Raw genomic sequence first — 27,358 nt, 5'->3', positions numbered from 1 at the left:
TGTCTTTTCCTTTGCAATTTGTATGCCTTTTATTTATTTTTAACTTGTCTTATTGCAGCGGCTAGTACATACAGTACAATGTTGAATACATGTGATAAGAATGGACATTCTTGCCTTCTTCCTGATCTTAGGGAGTGAAAGCAATTAGTGTTTCATCATTACATATAATGATAGCTGCAGATATTTTGTAGATGTTCTTTATCAGGTTGAGAAATTTCTCTTCTTCTAGTTTATCAGAGTGTTATTTATTTTTAAAATCACGAATGGTTCTTGAAGTTTGCTTTTTCTGCATATAAGGAGATCTCATATTATTTTTTTTCAAGATATTGATATGAAGATATGAACTGATTAATTTTTGAAAACTGAAGTGATCTCACATTCCTGAATAAACTCTACTAATTCATAATATATTACCTATTTTATATATTGATGGTTGCAATTTGCTGGTACATTGTTAAGGTTTTTTGTGTCTAAGTTCATGAAGGATACTGATCTACAGTTTATTTTCTTATAATGTCTACAGTTTTGGTATCAGGTAATACTGACCTCAAAAAATGAGCTGAGAAATACTTCCTTTTCTTCTATTTTCTGAAGCGTTGGTGTAGATATTTTTTTCCCTAAGTGTTTGGTAGAACTCACCAGTGAAGACCCCTGGGCTTAGAGTTTTATTTTAGTTTTTGTCTGTCTTGATGTACAATATACAGTACATATCTAATATGAGAAGATTTGTTCCTACGATTTCTTTAATAGATATGGGGCTCTTTAGGGTATCCTTTTTTTTCCTGATTAAGTTTTATAACTGTTGGTGGAAATGTAAGTTGGTGCAGCCACTGTGGAAAACAGTATGGAGGTTCCTCAGAAAACTAAAAATGAATTACCATATGATCCAGCAATCCCATTCCTAGGCATATATCCAGACAAAACAATAATTCAAAAAGATACATGCACCCCTATGTTCATAGCAGCACTATTCACAATAGTCAAGACATGGAAACAACCTAAATGTCCATCAACAAATGAATGGATAAAGAAGATGTGGTGTATACACACACACATACACACACACACACACACACACACACACACAATGGAATACTACTCAGCCATTAAGAAAAAAGAAGTAATGCCATTTGCAGCGACATGGATGCAACTAGAGATTATCATAGTGAAGTAACTCAGAAAGAGAAAGACAAATGCCATATGATATCATTTATATGTGGAATCTACAGTATGACACAAATGAACCTATCTATGAAACAAACAAAATCATGGACGTAGAGAACAGACTGGTGGTTGTCAAGGGGGAGGAGGCTGGGCAAGGGATGGAGTGGGAGGTTAGGGTTAGCAGATTTAAACTTTTGTGTATAGAATGGATAAACAACAAGGTCCTACTGTATAGCACAGAGGACTATATTCAATATCCTATGGTAAACCATAATGGAAAAAAATATTTTAAAAAATGTATATATATGTATAACTGAATCACTTCGCCATGCAGCAGTAATTAACACATTATATATCAGCTATATATACTTCAATTTTAAAAAGTTTTATAGTTTGTGCTTTCTAAGATTTTGTCCGTTTCATCTAAGTTGTCAAATGTATTGGCATAAACTACTGCATAATACTTTCTTACTATCCTTTTAATGTCTTTAAAACCCATGGTGATTCCTCCTATTTTAATAGCTGATATTGGTAATTTGTGTCTTCTATCATTTTTTTCTTGATCAATCTGACTAGAGCATTTTATCTTTTATCTGAACCAGCTCATTTCACAAATGAGCTATGCTCAAAATGTATTTGACTGTTAAAATGACTTTGAAGGACAGGAAAAGAACACATATTTTAAATGAGGCTTTGTAACAAAAACAACACAGAAAGAAATAATTTCCTTTGCTGAAGAAATATGGCAAATCCACACATATATTTTTGTATACAAATGAATTACTCACAATGGCAAATCTCAGATTCTTCTCACATTAAATCAAAGATAGTATCAATGAAATTGTCACCTCTGTAGTTTCCTATACTTTACCAAAGACACTGTTATCGTGGCTCTGGGGTAATAGGAGAGTAATTCAATATCACATTAAACCCAATTCTATTTTATGTTTTAGACTTTGCCTCTCAACTAATTTCATACATTTACAAATTGAATTTTTTCATCTTGAAGTAAAATTGAAGCAAATATGAATTATGCCAATTATAGTCATACTGGTTAAATAATATGGCATATAATATTTACCTATAGGATTAGCAAAGATAAAAATATTATAATTCTCAATTTTTGTGAGGATAGGGTAAAACTGGAACTCTTATATATAGTCAAGAAGAACATAAATTGCTACAACCTCTTTGCAAGGAATTTCAAAATAGGTAATAAGAGCCTCCATGTTTTTCATACTTTCTAAATCAATTCTTTCTTTTCTTGGAAATTATTCTGAGGAAAAGGTTAAATACGTGAACAAATACAAATATGTTCAGAAATGTTCATAGGTCAGTTATTTAACATTTTAAAAGCTAGACACAATGTCCAATGATTGGGGAACAAATTTAAGCAAATTTTACTAGGTTGAACCATGTCAAACTGCCGTTTTTTGTAGGTTAAAAAGATTAAAGGTCAACAATTTCTCCTAGTAGGAGAAACATACAATGGAACATTATGGGGCTACTAAATATCACTCATACAGACTGTTTTTAATGATGTGTGTAAATGCTCATACATTGGTACAATATATGGGTTCAAAAATCATATTTTCAGGATGCCTTTGAATATGCATGTGTGCACAGACAGACACACACACACAGGCACGTACACACACACCCCTGATGACCTGTAGTTGTCTTTGGGTGGTGAGATGTTTTTTTCCTTTTTTATGTATAACAACAAGATAGTGTTACTTTTGCAATCAGGAACAGGTTATATTAAATAGAAACACAGAAGCTACCATTTTCCCAAATAAAGCAGAAGTACCTGTCTCATAATCTCCAATCTCAAAGAACTTCCAAAGTTAACTAATTCTTGACTTTTTAAAATCAGTTGAAAGGAAAAAGAACAAGCAGGATATATGGAGGGATTTAGTAGTATGTCTGGAAAGGAGGGAATTCACAGATTTCCAATGATTCGAGGTGACAAACCTCCCTCAGGAAACATTTCGACCTCTGTCTCCCAAGGTGCTAACGGACAGTGAGATGGAGAACACCATGATGAATGCTACAGGTAGTCCTAAGCATGCAAGCTGGGCAGGTTTGTGTTAGGGAATAATCTTCCTACAGTACTTTTTCTAGAAATGTTTATCAAATCACTAAGGTACATTTGGAGAAATGGCTAGCTAAGGCTACTTCCCTTACTTGACAGTCAAAGTGATTACACTGGAAAGCTAGTACCCAACTTTAACTGTTAAGAAAAACTAAATGATAGTAAGGAAGAAAGGCTCACTAAATAGAGAGAGAGAAACAATATCCCTTCCATGGAAAGTATTCCATTGTCAGCCTACTTCTGGTTTGTCCATTCTCTTCTCCCAAATGCTTTGAAAAGAGTCAAGAACTACATCAGGGGCTTCCCTGGTGGCGCAGTGGTTGAGAATCTGCCTGCCAATGCAGGGGACACGGGTTCGACCCCTGGTCTGGGAGGATCCCACGTGCCGCGGAGCAACTGGGCCCGTGGGCCACAACTGCTGAGCCTGAGCGTCTGGAGCCTCTGCTCCGCAACGGGAGAGGCCGCGATAGTGACAGGCCCGCGCGCCGCGATGAAGAGTGGCCCCCACTCGCCGCAACTGGAGAAAGCCCTCACACAAAAAAACGAAGACCCAACACAGCCAAAAATAAACATAATAAATAAATAATAAATAAAAATTAAAAAAAAAAAAAAAAGAACTACATCAACTGTAGATGACTTATGCCCTTTTATTCAGATATTTTCTTCCTCTACATTTCCTGGGCTCAATCAGGAAAGCCAAAGCCAGCTGTATATGGTGTTTTGACACTTGTGTGCTGCTAATGGCCATAGTCACCATTCCAGTCATTTTAAGATACCTTTTAGGCATTGAGATGTATTTTTAGGAAAACACCATAAAGGATTTGAATTACTGAATTAAGATTTCTAAAACTTTTATTTAAACAAACTGCCAAAAATATTTTCAAAACCAAATCTCTCTACTTATTTTTGAGCTGGAAACAAATATTTTTGAACCCTACAATGCTGGAAGTTTAGAAGAGATTCTAAATAATGCTGAGTTTACAATATGAGAAAAAGCATCCACTTATTTCTTTTAGGGGAGGTGTAAAGTAGGGGCTACCATTGCTGACTTTTTGGCACATTGAGAACTAATAACAAAGTTTGTTCCTTGAAAGGAGATTTTTTTTACACTGGTGAGCCTTAGAGAAAAATAATATTTATTTTCAATTTACGTGGCTTAAGGTTTCCTTCCTTTACTTTCAGCCTTTAAACACAACATAACAATCATCTCCTCCTGCAATGGGGGCTGAAGCATGTTAGGACAAGGTGTTTGTATTGGACTTAAATATAGCCTTTTTGCTTAGCAGTTTAGAAAGTTATGTAAATGAGTCCAAAGTCATATATTTAGTTCATTCATGGAGCGTCACTCTTCTCCATTACTTTTCTTTGAAGAACACCCCAAAGGGAGTGAAAACTAGACAAATAAAATCTGATGGGAGAAGGAAGTCTTAAAAGTCAAAGTTAAAAGCTGTTGCCTTGTGTGTGACCTGGTGGTAGGAAGACCTGTGTGGGCCAGGGACAGCACAATGGTGCCTGAAGAAGGTGTCAGAAGAGGAGAGATGAACCACCAAGGCAATGGGTAGGGGCATACTGACAGTGTGATATTTGCCTAGGGTGTTTGCTGTGGCTGGATCAGAACAAACCCATTCTAGTTACTAAGTAAACAACTCAGAGGGTGGCAGGGCAAGAGCATCAGCTTGAGATTCAGTTTTGATTTGTTATACAGCAAGATTGTTGGGTGGAAAGACCAGAAATCAAATTCTTATCATGCGACCCAAGTTACTACGACACTTTGGGGAAAAAAACAGAGTGTGGAATCAACCTCTGGGGTTACAATCACAGTATCATGCTGTCATTCATTTGGCTCTGGGTATACAATACAAAGCATCTGCAACTTAATATTCATTCATTTAGGCCAGAGTTACTCCAGGGCCCTTTTACTATGCCCAGTCCATAAGGAAGGATTATACATGTTTTAAGTCTTGTTCAAGAGAGCACATTTTTAACATTAATATTAAAAACAAATATTTTTTGTAATATTAAAAACAAAAAAGGAAACATCCTCTCATTGTCATCTCACAATCCTTGTTCAAGCATCTTAACAACTTTCATCTCATGAATGTGGGAATGGAAATTATCACGAGAGTGAAAAAGAAGGTACCTTCTGTAGGAATTTTGCACTCTTCTCTGCTGTCAGATTCCATCTTCTTGGCAATGTACCTGGATGCTGCTGGGTTTCCTGACTCCTGAATCCTTTTCCTAATCTTTAAGCATGAGTTTCTGCCCCAGCAATGCTCTGTCCTCAAGCCTAATATTGACTCCCAGGTTATGGCACTCTCCTTTGAACCCAGCCCTACCCAGACTTGTATACTTCCCTGTATGGGTCAACGGGACACTAAGCTTGCTCCTTACACATCACCAAGCTTCCTAGGAATGATGGGAGTCACCATGGCTCACTGCTATTTACAGGGCTATGCCAGGAAGACAGAGGTAGTAATGAAGTCATGATGCCTACGAGTCAGTATTCATGTCAACAGAAGTTAATGCCTCCTCCCACTGCCATTCATAATCCTCTTCAACCACTTAAACAGTCCATGCATATTTCATGATGAGGTGCAGGAGTGAAACAAGAGAAACAGGACAGTGTACCTGTCTGAGGAATCTTGCCGCCCATTCAGAGATGTTCTCCTTGGATGTCTTTAATATTATTTTGGTCCGGTGGGCTTTTGGCATCCTGTGACACAAAGCACAAATTCCTGAATCAGAGGTATACAGGTGCTTCCTTGACAGTTTGACATCAGAGAAACTGCATTTGCAGCACTTGTATCAGTAGATCAGAAAAATACCAACAATTTTATAAGTCTTACTTATTACCTAGGTGAAGGTAAAACATTATAAGTCACAAGGGTATACAAGTTATCACTGAAAAGACCTAACTAATAGATAAAAAAATTAAGAATGATAAAAATATCTATTCATCAGAGAGAGAAGAAGTATTATTAACCAAATCAAATTTAACTCTAGGTATTCATACTCTCTTCAAAAAAGAACTAACTAGTCACATGATTGTTATACTTGTTCCCATCTCCCAATGAAATATTGTAACTATGAAGAGACAATAATAGCAATGGTCAATTGAAAAGGAAAGATCTACCTATAACTCAGTAAAACAACTTAAATTTCTTAGAGGGAGTTAAACAAAGAGACAGAGAAAGAGAAGTGTATAACAATACACTTTTAATGAATTACCATAAAGCTGTCCCTGAGGTGTGGCCAAGGTGGTGGAGCAGGAAGCCCCTGAGCTTATCTCCTCCAACAGGCACAGCAAAATCACAACTATTAATAGAGCAACTATCTAGGAGAATGAACTGAAGACTAGCAGAAAAGATTTTCCGCAACTAAAGATAAAAGAAGGAACCACAACGAGATGGATAGGAGGGGCAGAGACACAGTATGGTCAGGGCCCATACCCCTCGGTAAGTGACCCACAAATGGGAGGATAATCATAGTTGCAGAGGTTCTCCCCATAGAGCTAGGTGTCCGAGCTCCACATCGGGCTCCCCAGCTCAGGAGCTCTGCATGGAGCTTCCAGAATGTCTGATTTTGAAGGCCAGTGGGGCTTGTGTACAGGAGAGCTGGAGGGCTGTAGGAAACAGAGACTCCACTCGTAAAGGATAGGAACAAAATCTCACATGGTCCAAATCCCAGTGCAGAGGCAGTACTTTGAAAGGAGCCTGGATCACACCCATTGGTTGATCTTGGAGAACCTCCGATAGAGGCAGGAGGCAACTGGGATGCCCCCTGGGGACACAGATACTGTTGGCAGCCAGTTTAGGGAGTTGTTCTACCAAAGGACACTGGTGCTGGCAAGCACCATTTTAGAGCCTTCTCTCTAGCTTATTAGCACTGGAGGCATGCCCACCCTCCACCAGTCCTGGGACCCCGTGGGCCAGGCAGCCAGCTGCCCTGGGACCCAGCCTTGCCTACCAGTGGGCCAGCACCAGTTCTGGGACCTCCCAGGCTGCAGAGCCAGCCATGCCAGACCTGGCCTCACCCACCAGTGGGCCAACAGCCATTGCACAAGGCAGGGCTTGGCAGCCAAATGGGCCAGAGGCCAGCACTGTCAACCAGTGTACCTGCAGTAGTTGGCCCACCACCCTAGAAAGGCCCATGCATCCCACATAGGAGGCACGCCTAAAGCATATAGGTCTGGGGACCAGAGGGGAGCATGCTGTTGGGCCATATAAGACATCTCCTACATAAGGCCACTTCCTCAAGCTCGGGAAACATAACCAACCTACCTAATACATAGAAAAAAAACACAGAGAGTTAGGCAAAACCAAGAGACAGAGGAATATGTTCCAAATGACAGAACAAGACAAAACCTCAGAAAAAGAACTAAACAAAGTAGAGATAAGCAATCTATTTGATAAAGAGTTTAAGGTAGGGTTTCCCTGGTGGCACAGTGGTTAAGAATCCACCTGCCAGTGCAGGGGACACAGGTTTGAGCCCTGGTCTGGGAAGATCCCATGTGCCATGGAGCAACAAAGCCATGCACACAACTACTGAGCCTGCACTCTGGAGACCTTGAGCCACAACTACTGAGCCCACATGCCATGGCTACTGAGGCCCATGCACCTAGAGCCCGGGCTCCGCAACAAGAGAGGCCACCGCAATGAGAAGCCAGCGCACCGCAACAAAGAGTAGCCCCTGCTCACTGCAACTAGAGAAAGCCCATGCGCAGCAACAAAGACCCAATGCAGCCAAAAATTAATTAATTAATTAAAAGAAAAAGAGTTTAAGGTAATAATCATAAAGATGCTCCACAAACTTGGGAGAATGAACACTGAGAATTTTATCAGAGTGAGAAACCAAAAAATACACTAGAAAGAATCAACAGTAGACTAGATGATACAGAGGAATGGATCAGCGATCTGGAAGACAGAGTAGTGAAAATCACCCAAGCTGAACAGAAAAAAATAATCAAAAAAATGAAAATAGTTTAAGAGACCCCTGGATCAACATCAAGTGTGCTAACATTCACATTATAGGGGTCCCAGAAAGTGATGAGAGAGAAAAAAAGCAGATAATTTATTTTAAGAAATAATAGCTGAAAACTTCCCTAACCTGGGAAAGGAAAAAGACATCCAGGTCCAGGAAGCACAGTGTCCCAAATGAGATGAACTCAAAGAGGTCCACAAGATACATTATAATTAAAATAGTAAAAATGAAAGATAAAGAGAGAATAATAAAAAGCAGCAAGAGAAAAGCAACTAGTTACATACAAGGGAACTTCCATAAGATTCTCAATTGACTTTCAGGTGAAACTAGCAGGCCAGAAGGGAGTGGCACAATATATTCAAAGTGATGTAAGAGAAAAATCATATAACCAAGAATACTCTACAAAGCAAACATATCATTCAGGTTTGAAGGAGAGATAAAGAGTTTTACAGACAAGCAAAATCTAAAAGACATCAGCACCACTAAACCAGCATTCAAGAAATGTTAAAGGGACTTCTCTAAGTGGAAAATTAAAGACTACAACTACAAATACAGAAAATTATGAAAGGAAAAAATCTCATTGGTAAAGATAAACATACAGTAAAGTATCAATCACTTATAAAGCTGGTAGGAAGATCAAAAGACAAAAGTAATAAAATAATTCATATCCATGATAAGTAGTTAAGGGATACAAAAAGCAAAAAGATGTAAAATATGATGTAAAAACATTAAGCTTCAGGGAGTGGGGAGAGTAAAGATGCAGGGTTGTTAGGATGCATTTGTGCTTAAGAGATCATCAGTTTAAAATAATCATATACATATACAAATACATATAAATATATATGTGAACTTCCTGATAACTATAAACTGAAAACCTATAAAAGATACACACACAAAAATGAGAAAAAAATCCAAGTATAACACTAAAAATAGTCATCAAATCACAGGAAAAGAGAGCAAAAGAAGAAAACAACAACAAAAAAAACTACAAAAACATCAAGAAAACAATTAACAAAATGGCAGTAAGTACATACCTATCAATTATTACTTTAAATGTAAAATGACTAAATGCTCCTATCAAAAGACACAGGGTGGCTGACTGGATAAAAATTTTTAAAAACCCATATATATGCTGCCTACAAGAGACTTATTTCAGACCTAAAGAGACACACAGACTGAAAGTGAGGAGATGGAAAAAGGTATTCCATACAAATGGAAACAAAAAGAAAGCTGAGATAGCGATAAATATATCAGGCAAAATAGACTTTAAAACAAAACTGTAACGAGACAAAGAAGAACATTACATAATGATAAAGAGACCAATCCAACAAGAAAATATAACAATTGTAAATATATATGATATGCACCCAACATAGGAGCACCTAAATACATAAAGCAAATATTAATAGACATAAAGAAAGAAATTGAAAGTAACACAATAATAGTAGGGGACTTTTAACACTCCACGTACATCAATGGACAGATCTTCCAGACAGAAAATCAAATAGGAAACACTGGCCTTAAATGATAAATTAGACCAGATAGACTTAATATATATCTATAGAACGTTCAATCCAAAAGCAGCAGAACACAAATTTTAAGTGCACATGGAACGTTCTCCAGGATAGATCACATGCTGGGCCACAAAACAAGTCTCAGTAAATTTAAGAAGATTAAAATCATGTCAAGCATCTTTTCTGACCACCATGCTATGAGACTAGAAATCAACTACCAAAAACATGCAAAAACCACAAACATGTGGAGGCTAAACGATACGCTATTAACCAAGTCACCGAAGAAGTCAAAGAGGAAACTAAAAATATACTTGGAATCAAATGAATGGAAACACAACTTTCCATAATCCATGGTACACAGCAAAAGCAGCTCTAAGAGGGAAGTTTAGAGTGATACAAGCCTACCTCAGGAAACAAGAAAAATCTCAAATAAACAAACTAATCTTACATCTAAAGGAACTAGAAAAAGAACAAAACTGAAAGTTAGTAGAAGGAAAAACATTAATAAAGATCAAAGCAGAAATAAGTGAAGTAGAGACTAAAAAACAATAGAAAAGATCAATGAAACTAAGAACTGGTTCTTTGAAAAGATAAACAAAATTTGATAACCTTTAGCCAGACTCATAAAGAAGAAAGAGAGAGGCCCCAAATTATTAAAATCTGAAATGAAAGAGAAGTTACAACTGACACCACAGAAATACAAAGGATCATAAAATATTACTATGAACAATTATACACCAATAACATGGACAACCTAGAAGAAATGGGTAAATTCCAAGAAACATATACTCTCCCAATATTGAATCAGGAAGAAACAGGAAATATGAACAGGCTGGTTACTAGTAATGAAATTAAATCCATTATTAAAAAAAAAAAAAGAGAACTCCCAAAAAACAAAGTCCAGGACCATATGGCTTCACAGGAGAATTCTACCACATTTAAAATACAGTTAACATCTATCCTTCTCAAATGATTCCAAAAAAGTGAAGAGGAAGGAACACTTTTGAACTCATCCTCTGAGGCTAGCATCACTCTGATTCCAAAACCAGACAAAGCACAAAAACAGAAAATTATAGATTAATATCACAGATGAACATAGATGCAAAATGCTCAACAAAGTATTAGCAAACTAAATTGAACAATATGTTAAAAGCATCATGCACCATGATCAAGTGGGATTCATTCCAGGGGTATAAGTATGGTTCAGTAGCTGCAAATCAATCAATGTGATATATCACAATAACAAATTGAATAAAGATAATCATATGATCATCTCAATAGATGCAGAAAAAGCTTTTGCCAAAATTCAATATCAATTTATGATAAAAATTCTCAACAAAGTGGATATAGAGGGAGCATACTTCAATGTATAAATGGAGCATACTTCAACAAAATAAAGGTCATATATGACAAACCCACAGCCAAGGTCATACTCAACAGTGAAAAGCTGAAAGCATTTCCTCTAAGATCAGAACAAGACAAGGATGCCCACTCTCACTGCTTATATTCAACATAGTATTGGAAGTTCTAGCCACAGCAATCAGACAGAAAAAGAAGTAAAAGGGATACAAATTAGAAAAAAGTAAAATAGTCATTGTTTGTAGATGGCATGGTGCTACACAGAGAAAATCCTAAAGATGCCACCAAAAAACTATGAGAGCTCATCAGTGAATTCAGTAAAGTTGCAGGATATAAAATTGTTGTACAAAAATCTGTTGCATTTCTATACACTAGCAACAAACTATCAGAAAGAGAAGTTAAGAAAACAATCTCAGTTACATTTGCATCAAAATGAATAAAACACCTAGGAATAAATCTAACCAAGGAGGTAAAAGACTGATCCTTGGCAAACTTTAAGCATTGATGAAAGAAATTCAAGACAACAAAAACAAATGGAGGGCTTCCCTGGTGGCGCAGTGGTTGAGAGTCTGCCTGCCAGTGCAGGGGACACGGGTTCGAGCCCTGGTCTGGGAAGATCCCACATGCCGCGGAGCAACTGGGCCCGTGAGCCACAATTACTGAGCCTGCGCGTCTGGAGCTTGTGCTCGGCAATAAGAGAGGCCGCGACAGTGAGAGGCCCGCGCACCATGATGATGAGTGGCCCCCGCTCGCCGCAACTAGAGAAAAGCCCTCGCACAGAAACGAAGACCCAACACAACCAAAAATAAATATAAATAAATAAATAAATAAAAAAAATTAAAAAAAAAAAAAAAAAAAAAAAAAAAAAAAAAAAAAAAAAAAAAAAAAAAACAAATGGAAAGATGTACTGTGTTAATGGATTGGAAGAATTAATATTGTTAAAATGACCATACTCCCTCAAGGCAATCTACAGATTCAATGAAATCCCTATCAAAACACCAATGGCATTTCTTTCTCACAGAAATAGAACAAATAATTCTAAAATTTATATGAAAACACAAAGACCCTGAATAGCCAGAACAATCGCGAGAAAGAAACAAAGCTGGAGGTATCAAACGCCCTGATTTCAAACTATACTACAAAGCTACAATAATCAAAACAGTATGGTACTGGCACCAAAACAGACATACAGATCAATGGAAGCAAATAGAGATCCCGGAAATAATCCCATGCTTTACATGGTCAATTAATCTACGATAAAGGAGGCAAGACTATGCAGGGAAAAAGTGTTATTGGGAAAACTGGACAGTAATATGCAAAAGAATCAAACTAGACTACTTTCTCATACCATATACAAAAATAAATTCAAACTGGATTAAAGACTTAAATGTAAGTCCTGAATCCATAAAACTCCTAGAAGAAAATATAGTCAGCTCACTGTTTGACATCAGTCTTAGCAATATTTTTTTGGATATGTCTCCTCAAGCAAGGGAGACAAAAGCAAAAATAAACAAAGGGGACTACATCAAACTTAAAAGCTTTTGCACAGCAAAGGAAACTATCAACAAAGCAAAAAGAGTACCAACTGAATGGGAGAAGATATCTGCAAATGATATATTTAATAAGAGTTTAATATCCAAAATATACAAAGAACTCATATAACTCAACTTAAAAAAATAAACAACCCAATTAAAAAATGGGCAGAGGGGCTGAATAGTTATTTTTCCAAATAAGACATACAGATGACCAACAGACTCATGAAAAGACACTCAACATCACTAATCATCAGGGTAATGCAAATCAAAACCACAATGAGGTACCACCTCACACTTGTCAAAATGACTATCAACAAAAAGACAACAAAATCGTAAGTGTTGGCGAGGATGTGGAGAAAAGGGAACCCTTGTACACTGTTGGTGGGATTGTAAATTGGGGCAGCCACTATGGAAAACAGTATGGAGGTTCCTCAAAAAGTTAAAAATAGAACTGCCATATGATTCAGCACTTTCACTTCTGGGTATTTACTCAAAGAAAACAAAACACTAATTCAGAAAGATATATGCACTCCAATGTTCATTGCAGCATTATTTACAACAACCAAGATATGGAAAAAACCTAAGTGTCCATTGATAGATGAATGGATAAAGAAGATGTGGTATGTGTATGTATAAACACACACACACACACACACACACACACACACACACACATAACACAATGGAATATTACTCAACCATTAAAAAGGAAATCTTGCCATTTGTGACAACACAGATGGATCTAGAGGGTATTATGCTAAATGTATTAAGTTAGAGAAAGACAAATACCATATGATCTCACTTATATGTGGAATCCAAAAAAACAAAACAAACAAACAAAACAAAATGAAAACAGACTCATAGATACAGAGAACAAATGGGTGGTTACCAGAAGAGAGGTGGGTAGATGGTGGGGGAAATAGGTGAAGGTGATTATGAGGTAAAAACCTCCAGTTATATAATGAATAAGTCACAGCAATATAATATAAAACATAAGAAATATGGTCAATAATAGTAATAGCTTTGTATGGGGACAGATGGTTACTTGACTGATAGTGGTGATCATTTCATAATGTATATAAATGTCAAATCATTCTGTTATATACCTGAAACTAACATAATATTGTAAGTGAACTATATTTCAATAAAAAATGAAGCAAAATAAATTTGGTAACATTTACAGATTAAAAAACTATTCCTTTAAGTCAAATCACAAGCTATTTTTTTTTTTACCTGACAGCACCGTAATTGCACAATACTGTAAAATACATTTTATTTCACTTTATTTATTAGATGCATTTCTGAATATTATCAGCAAGGGGAATTTATATATAATAATTTGAATCAAATAGTTGTGTCCCTTTTATATGTGTTTTAACTTAGAAAACATAGTCTTACAGAAATTATATCTACCTCAGCATGTATTATAATAAAAATCACACTTAACGTTGATTCTGAAAAACTTTCTGAATTGTTCTCCTTGTTGTGTAGGAGAGTACCATAAACTCTGCACAGAGAAAATACTCCACAGTAGGTTAAAGCCACGATGCACCAATGCATATTAAAACGTACCACGTATACAGTAAATTTCCTCAGACTTCTCATTCCTTTGAAGATGCTTAATTGTGAGGCCAACAGAGTAGTGAGTCCATTCTCTTAGGGATAGAGCAGTACTTGCTCAGTGGACATTTTTCTCTTCTCTCAAAAAACAATTCTTTTTGTTTCTACCTGTTGGTTTTAGAAAGTGTTGCTCACCTACTACCAGAGAAATATTTTAAAGTAGCAGCTATAAATCTAAATTAATTCAATATGATTTCTTCCAGAAAGCCAGTTAGAAATGACTTGAAGAAGTTCACCTGGATGTTTACAAAGTGATCTTTTATTTTTGTTTCTTTGTGTACCACCATCAGCGAGAAACACAGCAGACTCTCGATAGAGATGCAAATGCAGGCTGGAGCCCCAAAGTCAGAGACGGGGCAGTCCTGACATTCATATATTTAAATCAAGCCACCACTATGAATCATAAAACACAGAAAAACAAAATCATTCTAGAAGGATATGTACTCAAGGTAATATATATTTACACATATTTTCTGTGAATGCCTACAAGTATGTGTTTTCTGGAAAACATAAATTTTACCAAGAATTTGGAAAATTATCTCCAATTAGTTGGCACTAAGGAATTTAAGCATTGGATTGGTAATTTAGCTATCTATGATTCCAACCCTGTGACTCTATGGTCTATGAAACCTTCTGAAAAACTAAAAGGTATTTTTAAAGGTCTTATTTGTTTTGTAATTTTGAAAACACCATCTTAGGACAAAAGACTTCTTGATACAGTCTAGATAAGCAAGAACCCTAATTAATAAAATTACCTTCTGACTATAATATTCTCATCCTATTTGTCCTCATCATTTTGAAAGAATGGACGCCAGCATTTAAAAGCCAATGTAAACACCAGAAGTCAATGGAGTTATTCAGAGAAAACTTCTGGTCACTTCTAAAGATGCAGCATTTTTTAAAGATTCCATTTAGTCTGCCTGTTACAAGCAATTTAAAACTTTCTTATTCTTCTTTATGTGGAGTTACAATTTCTGACTAAACACTTTTTTAAAAAAAAACCCAATATTTTATTTAGTTATTGGGCAGTTTAATCCAAAATACAGCTCCACAGTATGTTTATGAACCACTAGACATGAATGATATAGTCCAGTTTAGGAAGAAAACATTTGTCTAGCCTTTAAGGATTTTATGTCTTTTTTATTAAAAACAATTAAGACAGATTGAAGATTTCACTTATTTTTGTGTACATTTTATACATAATATATATGCATAGATTCAATCGATTAAAAATGTTTGCTACATTACCTCACACTAATTATTAATATTGAAGTACAGATCTTAGATCTTCTCCATAAAGTCTAATGCATAAGCTTTTCCTATGCTTAAAGTGATAAAATGAAAGGAACAATTCAAATAAAATTATCAACTATTCTTTATTCATAATAACTCTATTTTAATATCTTTTTAAATCTTGCAAAAATGGTAAATTAGAAGATGATTAGTTGCACTTGCACCCTGAAGCTGTATTAAGGCAGTGGATTCAAGTTTTCTGATGGAAACTTCTAACCTTAATACCCTAAAACCAAAGCAAAACAAAGTGTCCAAAATTTGCAGTTTTCATGTAATCTACTTTCATAACGAAAACACTGGTGGCTAAGGAAAGAAACAGAAACTTCTCATGAGGAGCAGAGCATTATAGCAGAGTGAAGCTCTGCCCTTATTCCTAGAAGCAGTGCTGGCGAGTGAAAAAAACCTCTAGAATTCTAATACCCCAGATGTAAGGAAAAGCAAATTCAATGAATAAGCCTATCCTTTCCCTCTTCTGACTAGACCCACCAAAAATGGCTCCCTGGTGAAAATACGTGAAATGGAATAAGTGGACCAAAAGATGATACTCTCTGATGGAGAAGGAGGGTCCATAGATAAGCACTGAGCTGCAGGTATAGCATTAATATTTGGCATAATCAATCTATGTAGCTATCATCTATCTACCTTTCTAAATTATATATTATACAATATATTTACATGTTATTTTATAATAATATCAATATAATATATAATGTAATTATATTAGATATTAATCTCATATATTTAATATAATTGATATCTGTATTATATAATCAATATTACTATATAATATATATCATACCTTATATACATATCTTAAATATGGGTATGTATGTATAATATATATAATACATAATATATTTAATTCAGAGAATAATAAAGAACTATTAGAAATGAAGAATTAATAGTAGAAATGAATAATTCAATAGAAGATTTAGAAAATAAAGTTAAGGAAATCCGGAAACTAGAATTTTTTGAAAAGAGTATTAAATAAGAGGGAAATAATTGAAAAATTAGAGCATTGTAAGCATGGGATGTGCCATCTGACTAAAAGGAGTTTCATAAGGAGAAAACAGAGGTGAGGAATTATCAAATGAATAATAAAATACCATTTCCTAGAACTGAAGGAGAAAAGGCCATAGATTCAAAGGGCCCAGTAAGTGTTCAGAATAATAAATTAGAAAACAAAAAAAGACCCACCAGACTGATGACACAGTTATGCTAACATGAGATTCTCTGTTTTGTAACCAACATTCTTTTTTTTTTTTTTTGTAATCCATAGTGAAATAAGTGACAAATCTGACCTGCTATTGTTTCCAATCTTCAAAACTGAACCAAACTCTATGATGTGGGTCAGACTTTATGAATTAGAAGTTAGAAATTCTAGAACACTGGCATAAAAATAATATGTATTTGCATCCAGAGAAATAAAGCACATCAAATAAATAGGTCAGTATCAGAATGGCACAGAATTCTCAAAGCAGCACCAGGAGCTAAAAGAAACTAAAGTAATACCTTCAAAATTTGAAGGGAAATGATTTCTATACCTAGACAAACTGTTAGTCAAGTATAAGAAAATGAATACATTTCCAATATAAAAAATCTAAAATACTGACCACCCTGTCTATACCTTTTCTCAGGAAGAAGTTCTACTCCACTATTATAAGAGTTAAGGTAAAAAAGATAGACATGCAACCTAAGAGGTCCAATGTAGGCGAAAAGCAAAAGGAACTCCCAATCTCCAAGGTTTGGAGTTGGGTGGGGAAGGAGTGAGGATGGAAAGTTCCAGGAGGAGTAGCATAGCCAAACCCAGGTTGATTTTCCCCAGTGAACTCCTAGGATAACAGCTGCCCAGCAGACCCAGAGTCACTATGCCATATAAGAAGAGTTTTAAAGTTCTAACAGGGGTCTTCCCTGGGGGCTTCCCTGGTGGCACACTGGTTGAGAATCTGCCTGCCAATGCAGGGGACACGGGTTCAAGCCCTGGTCTGGAAAGATCACACATGCCGCAGAGCAACTGGACCCGTGAGCCACAACTACTGAGCCTGCGCGTCTGGAGCCCGTGCGCCGCGACAGTGAGAGGCCCGCGCACCGCGATGAAGAGTGGCCCCCACTTGCCGCAACTAGAGAAAGCCCTCACACAGAAACAAAGACCCAACACAGCCAAAAATAATAAATAAATAAATAAATAAAGTTCTAACAGAAGTTTGGGAATAAATTAGTAATAGGGCCATAAAAACAAAACTACTAAAATCGAGGCAGCTAATTACTTCAGAGGAGAAAAATTAGCAAAAAGAAAACGTAATTATAGTATACTACTTGGCTCAGCTGCAAACAATGGAAGCATAACATATTGGTCATAAAATTAGAGCAACGAATATTGGTTTTGTTTCTTAAGTGATTTAACCAAGTAACAATAGCAATATTTAAGTTTGGTCAGTGACAGGTTAGTCAGTCTTTGGTGGGCTCCATTTTCCTCCATTCATTCAGTGAAATTTACTTAAACAGAAACATGCATGGCCATGCTGAGAAGTAGAAAACAATATTTTTTATCCTACTGCCATACCCAATGCCAACTCTTGGCTTTTCTGACTGGCTTGGCTCACCAGCCAGATTTCTTAATTGCAAAAGTGAGTCATTAAAGTTGAAATTAAGGTAGCTTCTTCATTGTCACAGTTGGACATGGATGCCTGTGGGAAATCAACCTGGGTTTGGCTATGTTACTCCTCCTGGAACTTTCCATCCTCATTCCTTCCCCACCCAACTCCAAACCTTGGTAATCCATGCTGTATTTCTTGCTCTTTTAATTCTAATGCTCCTCTATTTCCTCTCCTTCTTCAAGAGCAATGGTCACAAAATGATGCTCAGAGACCCATGTTTTGTTTGTCCTGAAAAGGGTTTTAATTTATTGTAAGCATTAACAAAATTGGGGGATTCACATAAAAACCCCAATTTCTGTATTTTCTTGAAAAATTGTAAGATCAAACACACTGGTCATCCATTCTGACATGACTGCAATTAGCAAAAAGCTGAGTACTGACATGCATATTCTTTCTAATTCACCACAGTTCAACACTCTTTGATGTCTCTTACCCCCAGCCTATTTAGTTCCCTTATGCAAGTTCCCATTCTTGCAGACATTTGGGGTTACAATTCCTGTTCTAAATTCTGGTTTCTGCACTACAGCTCTACTGGTGCAGCTTGCTTAAAGGTTAATAAAGGCTTCTTTTTTGCTATCACTGGTGGCCTTTGGGCAGAAGTCTTCCTTCTTATATTTCTGTGCTGGTTGAATTTAGGGCCACTTAAATGAGATTCCTGTTCTCTGAGAGAGAATGTACCTCCTAGTATCCAGGGACCATCATCCCATGAACTTGTACGTCAAAGCAGTTCTGGTTGTGCACCCTTTTGCTTGCCACTGAACTTGAGCCAAGAATGTAAATTTTGCCATCTGTAAATGTTTGATTTTGTAGCTCCGCTTAAACAGTGGTTTGTGGCTCTTCCTTGATTTCACTTCGAGTTCCATTAAGGATCTGGACTGTTACCAGTTACGCAGGGATGTGGCGTGTGTGACAGAGGAGACACTGAGTTGGTGCTTGGGAGACATGAGTGCTGGTTCTCTCCTTCCCTACTCAGTAGATGTGTGATTTTGAAAATGTCACAATCTTTCTGAGATGTAGAACTAGGGAAAATAATTTTTTCATGGGTTTAAGGCTTCATAATTTTCAGTGAAATTTTCTGTATGTAATCTCATTTGATGTCTATGTTTTACAAATGGGGAACATTAAGGAAGAAGTGATTTGCCTTGGATCACAGGACTAGTCCATGAATGAGCTAGGACTGGGATCTAGTCTTCTAGTTTCCAGGTAAGTCTTTATTCCACTACACAACAGGGCATTCCCCCAAAGACCCTGCCTTTTCTTGAGGTACACTTTTTACCATTCTCTGTTTTTAAAACTCATGATCTCTTTTGTGTCAGCCTCAATCTATTCCCAAAACAGCATTCACGATCTGAATGGAAAACATTGTGAGGAGAGGGCCTGCATTCATCGAAATTTTGCTCCTTCCATTTTCCATGGTCAATGACATAAGCTGGACCTTAACAGGGGTCACTCTTTCAACACTGGTTGAACACTGAGTTAATGACACAGGCATACTCTAATCTCTGAATGAATTATATATAGGGCGAGCACAAAATTTATCATCTAAACCTGGACCCTTTGGAGAAAGGAAGTGGCATAATTTTTTACTCTTAACATGTATTAATTGGGATAATCATTCTCACATAAAGCATCTGCATAGTGCCTGGCACATGGCAGGTATTCAATAAATGGTAACTTTTAAGAAGAACCTTACCAAAACAGGTGAAAAGAGTTGATAATTTACTAAAGAGTATACTCAAGAATTGTTCCCTTAAAAAGTAGCCCAGAGCAATGGGTTTATGGTGGGAAAAAATGTTTTATTTCTTGTACTTAATGTGGAATTTGAAGTCTATTAGACTTTCCACCTAGGAACCAACTGCAAGGGTGAAGAACCTCTGTAGGCAAACTTAGAGGTGAAGATAATTTCTAAGGAGAAGAACTTGGAAGACAAAGAGTCAGGGCCACAGAAACAATCATTATAAAATTGGGGATATTGGAAATAATATTTTATAACAAAATACTAGAGCTCAGAGATTCTACTTGTTTTTCAGTTTACCTCAAAATATTTGTTATTGTTCAGTTTTATTTTCTGGAGGAAGAGATCAAACTGAGACTATTTTTAAAGCAGTTTGTCCCTGTGACTCTCCCAGGGTTAGAAGACAGTACTCCCAATTTCCAACGCCACATCCCAAGGAACACACAACTTACTTTCCCACTGGTGTTCCATGGGATTATCTGTAATGCCGGGCTGCCTTTGTAGGCTATCCTTTTCCTGGGGAGCAGGCGTGCTGAGAGGCAATCCATCTTACTCCCTTCCTTCCAACTTGAGACTTGCCCCTTGATTTCTGAGGTCTGATCGCTAACGTTTCAGCACCAGCTGCAACCTAATCCTTCAGCGGGTACAGCTGAGCTAAATTAATCTAATTTTTTTAGCCTTTGCACCCTAGATATCAATCTCCTGGGCAGTTAGCGCTCCCTGAGCCAGGAATGGATTCCAGAGCCCCTTATAACTGCCCGCTTTGTGCTCCAGCCCCCAAGCTGCAAACGGCCCTGTGGGCACCACAGAGCTACACAAACATTTGTTCCCACAGCCGACTGGCTTCCTTAGGCCAGTGCGCCTAATGAGCTGGCCGTTACCCGTAAATCAAGTCGAGCATACACAGTTCGGGCTTTCATCAGGTGAGCCCCATTCAGCAATGCCTTTGAAGGAGGGGCCCCCCGTGGGCTGCAGAGGCTGTGCGCTGCCCAGATAAACACCCCATCTCAAAGATGTTGTTCTGTTTTGCAGACTGGCTTGTCGTTAGTGGGAGGAAGCGTGCTGGGTTGCCAAGTACCAGGAGCGGACTGATGTGACTTGGGAGCCAAGGAAAAGAAACACACACACACACACACACACACACAGACACACACACAGACACACAGACACACACACACACACACTCTCTCTCTCTCTCTCTCTCCCCCCCCCCCCCAAAGATCCCAGCTGGAGACATGAGGACAACAGAAGGCATGAAAGGCTCACATCCCATCCTCTCCCCCACGGATGTGCCATCACCAGGCGGTCAGCAGAGATGTGGACGTGGGGCTTCAGTGAGATCCGGCATGAGGACCTCTAGCAGTGCTCTAGACAGCTTGATCGCCAGCCTGGGGACCCTCATCCAGTGCCTTCCCATCCTTTCCTTGCTGAAGCTTTCCCAGCCTCCTCTGCCTGTTTTATGCCTTCTCTGCACTCCTCCTGTAGTTACAGTCTAGAATGTTCCACTAATTAACTTCCAATCAGAAAACAAGACAGAAACAGCGTACGATGATTTCTTACGCTTTTGTTTTCTTTACCCATCTAGGGCAAACTATTTTTCACATTGGTTTAGAATCTCTCTCCACTTAGTACTTAGCAAATGCTTGGTAAATTTTATATTGTATTGCTTTTTTCAAAATTCTTTTACAATTACTCTATTTTATTCATTCGTTAATAATAATAATATTAAGTAAATACTTAACCAGTACCCAAGATCAGACACTATTCTAGGGGCTTGGGGATACAGTGCTGAACAAGAGTGACAAATACCTGTATTCTATGGAGAGAAGACAGACAATGAGAAAACAAATACAGGATGAAATTTCAGATAGTAATAAGTGCTATAAATACAATTTAAGTGGGAGAGGGGATAAAGAGCGGTGATAGGGGTGATGGTTGTGGGGTGTTTTCAACAAAGCATCAGTCAAGGCCTCTCTGAAGAGCTCACGTTTAAACGGAAGCTTATTTGAAATAAGGAAGCAAGAAATCGGAAGATGTGGGGAAGAGTATCCCAGCCGGAAAAGAATGCAAATGTCCCAAGGTGGGATGAGAAGGTGACTTGAGGGACAGGGGAAAGAGGGAGGCTGAATCACACGGAGAGGAGCTTAGTGTAGGAGATGGGGTCAGAGAGGTGGGAAGGAGCTATACCTGACATGAGTGCTACGAGGAGGGACTACATGTGGTATATGTCACGTCCAAGTATGAGCATCATACAAGTTATCTCACTTCCTCAGATAAACAACCCCATTATTATCCTCTTTGCAGGCTAGGGCTCAAAGTGGCCAGATGACTTGCTAGAGTTTGCACAGATGCTAAGTGACAGAACCAGGATTTGAAGGCAGAGCTCAATTCTAAACTCCTGCTTTATCCACCATAGCTTCTTTGTTTATACTGTTCTCATTTCTATGATTCCCTCCTAATCAGCTCTAACTCTCAAATGCCACCCACATTTTAAGGCCCATTCCAACTACCATCTCTTCCATAATACATTCATATGGATTCAGATGGATGCAGGGGTATCATCTCTGCAGGCTTCACCTCGTATCAAATTTCACTAAGTGTTATAAAGCAGATTTTCAAAATGAGTGAAAGGAGGTCAGTTTGTTCATACATTAGTTCTGCTCTCATGACTCTGCTGTTACATGGTGGGTGGTGTATTATCCTTCTCTGGATCCCTCATAAGACCTAATGGAGCATTTGTAACAAGAATTTGAATAGCTGTGTTCTATTTTGTTTTGACTAAGAGAGAAGTCAATGGTTGGGTAGAATTTCACTGAGGAACTGGAGAAAGTCACTGGCCTCATTACTAATTCTCCTGAGAAAAGAGAAGAAATGGATTTTACTGGCCTCTGTTTCACTGCTCCATTAATCACTTTCACTGTCAAATATCATTTCCTTTTGTCAAATTTGCAGGGACTCTCATTAGAGACTTTCTTATGACAACTCCTTCTTTGTATATATCTCTTATGACCATGAAATCCTCAATAATAATAAACAAGTACGTATTTTACTTTCTTGAGATTGTTACCTCTGTGAAGAGACTCATAGAAGTAACACACATTCACTAGTAAGGAAAAGAACTGCCTGTGTTTCTCTGAAGTGTGCCGGAGCCTGGATGGGTGCATGTGACCTTCAGATGTTCTTGCCATGTGCCAATGACACTGAGATGAGAATAGACTGGCAAGTATGGAGGCTGATATGAAGAGATCCAGTGAGTATATGCTGCCTGAATCACTTTATCAGAGGCTGGTATAGATTTGGTTTCTCTTAATAATCTTCTAGGATTGAAACAGGGAGTTCAAGAAATACGAAGGTTACTTCTATATTAAAAAAGAAAGCATGAAAAACACAGTCTAATAATTATGGAATATGTTTAAGAAACTTTATTTAACAACTCAATTCTTAGTCAAAAATTACATGAATTGCACTAGTCATAATATGGGTAAATGCACAGGGGCATGATTATCATCACTGGAGTCAAAGATAAGAAAGATCTGCTGTATGTACCAAGTGTGATACTGAAATAGGTGTGACTTTACTTATCATTGTACCTATTAGATAAAAAGCTCTTTTGGAATTTTAGAGGAAATGCATGGAAGCACACTTAGCAAAATGTTCTCTCATTACAAAAACTGGCCCCTTGATTGGCTGGAATATTGTGGAAACCACTGTAGCCCTTGGCTAGAAGCTGAGGTGTCAAGAGGCTTCTGTGACCTGTCACTGTACTCTTCCAAGCCCTGTCCTCCTCCCTGTCAGCACTTCCCTTCCATTCCAGTCCTGGACATTTGCTTGTCCCCTGAAAAGTGATTTTCTTTGCCAGAGCCAGTGATTTTCTTTGCCACAGTCACTGGGTGCCTTCAGACAGAATCGCTTTCTGCCACCCTGCCCCCACCCTCATGGGCACGTGGCACTTCTGGCGCCAACCAGCTCCAACAGTTCTTGCTCAGACCTTCTGGGAGCCTGTCAAAGACCATTTGTGACAGGACTTGAGAAAAATAACAAAGCAGCTCTCCCCTCAAACCCTCTGAGGAATGTGAAAACCGGAGTGGGGACACATTGGCTCTTTGTAACCTCAGGTATGCTGTGTCAGCTGCCTTCTCTGGCCGGCGGGGCTAAGTGACAGAACACAATGAAATGCTCAACTGGGCTGCATCGGGCTAGTCAGGACAGAGGATGCATTTTATTAAAGGACGTAACATTGTGCCTCCTGCCAAACTGAGGTAATGTCCTCCCCTTTTCTATACTTCCTAGCATTCTAGATTTATACATTTTAATGGTGTTTGCCAGAGCTCACCTGAAGAAAGCAATTCTCCAATAAAAAACTTAAATAAATATTTTTGTTCATGGCCCAGACCCATAAAGAATAACTACCATAGGCTTAAAAAATCCCAACCTAATTTTACAACTAATTACTTAAATAAACCAAATAAACAGACCAGTTTTGTCTCACTGAAAAGAAGGCCGTTAAGTATATAACCTGTCCTGGAGTTTGATGGATTCAAATTAGAAAATGCCTCCACCCCACCCCATCTTCCCATTGGCCTCACATTTAGGCAATTATTTTGTCTCTGAAACTGAGATGCTTGTGTAGTTTCAAATATGTATGTTTATTCATCAAACAAAAAAAGTGATCCATTTTCAATTACTAGAACTGTTAAGGACGTGTTTAGATAAACTCAGATCTTTCTTGTTAATGAGCCAACACGGACTTTAATTTGTTTCTGGACATTCTCGTAAGACCCAGTAAGAAAACACAGTCCTTTCAGGTAAACTGCCTGTCCAAGAACTCAAATTGGCCAAGTGATAACTCTCAACTTTTGGAATGGAGGAGTTAGCATTTCTCCTGGAATTACTTCAGTGGTGCAGTCACCAACTCATGATTGCAATTAATACAGCAAACAAAGGGACAGGGGAGTTACATTTATTATATCTACTGTGTATAGAGCCCTCGGATGGGACTTTAACATACGTAATCTCACTTAGTCCTCTTCACACTCAATAAGACTAGCTCAGATGACAGGTTAGGAAACTGAGGCTGAAAGAAATTAAGCAGCTAGCCCCAAATTCCCAAAGCTAAATAAAAAGTGGTCCAATAGGTAGTAATACTATTGTCTCTTTCATCAATCAATTAAAAAAATGTTCAAAATCATGAGTTGTCAGCATGCATTCACTTTGGTAATCCCTGGGACCTAACACATGTGATTCTCTCTCATGAGAAATCACAGAGTTTTGAAGTTCATTCCTTTATCCACACATCCTACAGTGCTATAATTAATGATAAATCTGAATTCTAGCGTGAAGCTGTTTCTACACTGGTGCAGAAGAGAATGATTCATTCTACAGTGGGTAAAAGGTGCTTGTGGTGATTTTTAAAGCAGTGGCCCCAATTTTTCAATGTAAAGATCTCTTCTATTTGTCAAAAGATTTGGCTGGCCCTTTTTTTTCCATGATAGTACCTATATGTTTAACATCATTTAATTGAGAAAATACATACCCACCATAACATTTGATATAAATTTTTTATTCTAATAACCTCATTCACTAATGTTAGAAAAACTTTAAGGCATATATAGGATATTTCATAGTGCCCAGAAGGAGTCCAGACATGTGGCCATAATAGCATTCTTGGCCGAAGCACCCACGACAGTGCCCATTGTTCCAAAGACTGAGAAAAAAGGAAAACGTGGAATAAAGGGGGCACTGCAGATCAGAGAGGAGGAGCTTTAAGGAGATAATTGCTTTAAAAAAAAAAAAAGGACAAAGGAGACTGGCTTGGGATTGATTTAGAAAAGTTATTTCAGGGAAATATGGATTAAAAAACAAGATCCATCTGTATGCTGCCTACAAGAGGCTCACTTCAGAGCTAAAGACACACAGAGACTGAAAGCAAAGGGATGGAAAAAGATATTTCATGCAAATGGAAACAACAGGAAAACAGGAGTAGCAATACTCATATCAGACAAAACAGACTTTAAAACAAAGGCTATAACATACAACAGAGACAAAGAAGGGATCAGTATAGAAAGAGGATATTACACTTAAAACATATATGCACCCAATACATCAATACATCAATAACACCCCACTTACATCAATAGGAAGATCATTCAGACAGAAAATTAATAAGGAAACAGTGGTCTTAAATGAAACAATACACCAGTTAGACTTCATAGATATCTACAGGACAACAATCCAGAAAGAGCAGAACATACATTCTTTTCAAGTACACATGGAAAGTTCTTAGCATAGATCACATGTGGGGCCACAAAACAAGTCTCAACAATTTAAGAGATTAGAAATTATATCAATCATTTTTTCCAACCACAACAGTATGAAACTAGAAATCAATTACAGAAAGACAAATGGGAAAAGGGCAAAACATGGAGACTAAACAACATACTACTAAAAAACCAACAGGTCAATGAAGAAATCAAAGAAGAAATCAGAAGATACCTTGAAACAAATAAAAATGGAAACACAACATTCCTAAATCTATGGGATGTAGCAAAAGCAGTTCTAAGAGGGAAATATACAGTGATACAGGCCTATTTCAAGAAACAAGAAAAATATCAAACAACCTAACCTAAACAACCATCTAAAGGAATTAGAAAAAGAAGAAGAAGAAGAACAATAATAAAAAGCCCAAAGTAAGCAGAAGGAAGGAAATAATAAAGATCAGAGAGGAAAGAAATAAACACCAAAAAGTAATAGTAAAATCAATGAATCCAAATGCTTGTTTTTTGAAAGGATAAACAAAATTGATAAATCCTTACCCAGGCTCAACAGGAAGAGAGAGGACCAAATAAAATAAGAAATGAAAGAGGAGAAGTAACAATCAATACCACAGAGACACAAAAAAATCATAGGAGAATGATACAAACAGTTACATGCCAACAAATTGGACAATGTAGAAGAAATGGACAATTTCTAGAAACATACAATCTGCCAATCAAATCAGGAAGAAACAGACAGTTTGACAGACTGATCACAAGTAGTGAAATTCAATTTGTAATTTAAAAAACTCCCAGCAAACAAAAGTCCATGACTGATGGCTTCACAGACAAATTCTACCAAACATATAAAGAAGAGCTACTATCTATTCTCCTCAAAGTACTCCAAAAAACTGAAGAAAACAGAACACTCCCAAGGCATTCTATGAAGCCATCATTACCCTGACAACAAAACCGGACAAAGACACTACAAAAAAAAGAAAATTACAGGTCAATAAGTTTGATAAATATAGATGCAAAAATAAGCAGCAAAATATTAGCAAACAGAATCCAACACTATATAAAAAGGATCAGACACCATGATAAAGAGGTATTTATTCCAGGGATACAAGTATAGTTCAATATTCTCAAATCAAT

The 27,358-nt window shown here is 37.4% G+C and overlaps 1 long non-coding RNA gene across 1 annotated transcript in view; it reads right to left on the bottom strand.

Annotated features, from left to right (window-relative positions):
* LOC130707665 (uncharacterized) overlaps positions 1 to 27,358 on the bottom strand; it is a 513,593-nt gene that overhangs the window by 26,036 nt on the left and 460,199 nt on the right. Inside the window, exon 4 of the long non-coding RNA XR_009007670.1 lies at positions 5,888 to 5,972. This is a non-coding gene — a long non-coding RNA (uncharacterized LOC130707665). The remainder of the gene's footprint in view (positions 1 to 5,887; positions 5,973 to 27,358) is intronic.

This window comes from Balaenoptera acutorostrata, chromosome 3 (genome assembly GCF_949987535.1).
Source record: "Balaenoptera acutorostrata chromosome 3, mBalAcu1.1, whole genome shotgun sequence".
Taxonomy (NCBI): Eukaryota; Metazoa; Chordata; class Mammalia; order Artiodactyla; family Balaenopteridae; genus Balaenoptera; species Balaenoptera acutorostrata.
This window is presented reverse-complemented; position numbering and strand designations above follow the sequence as displayed.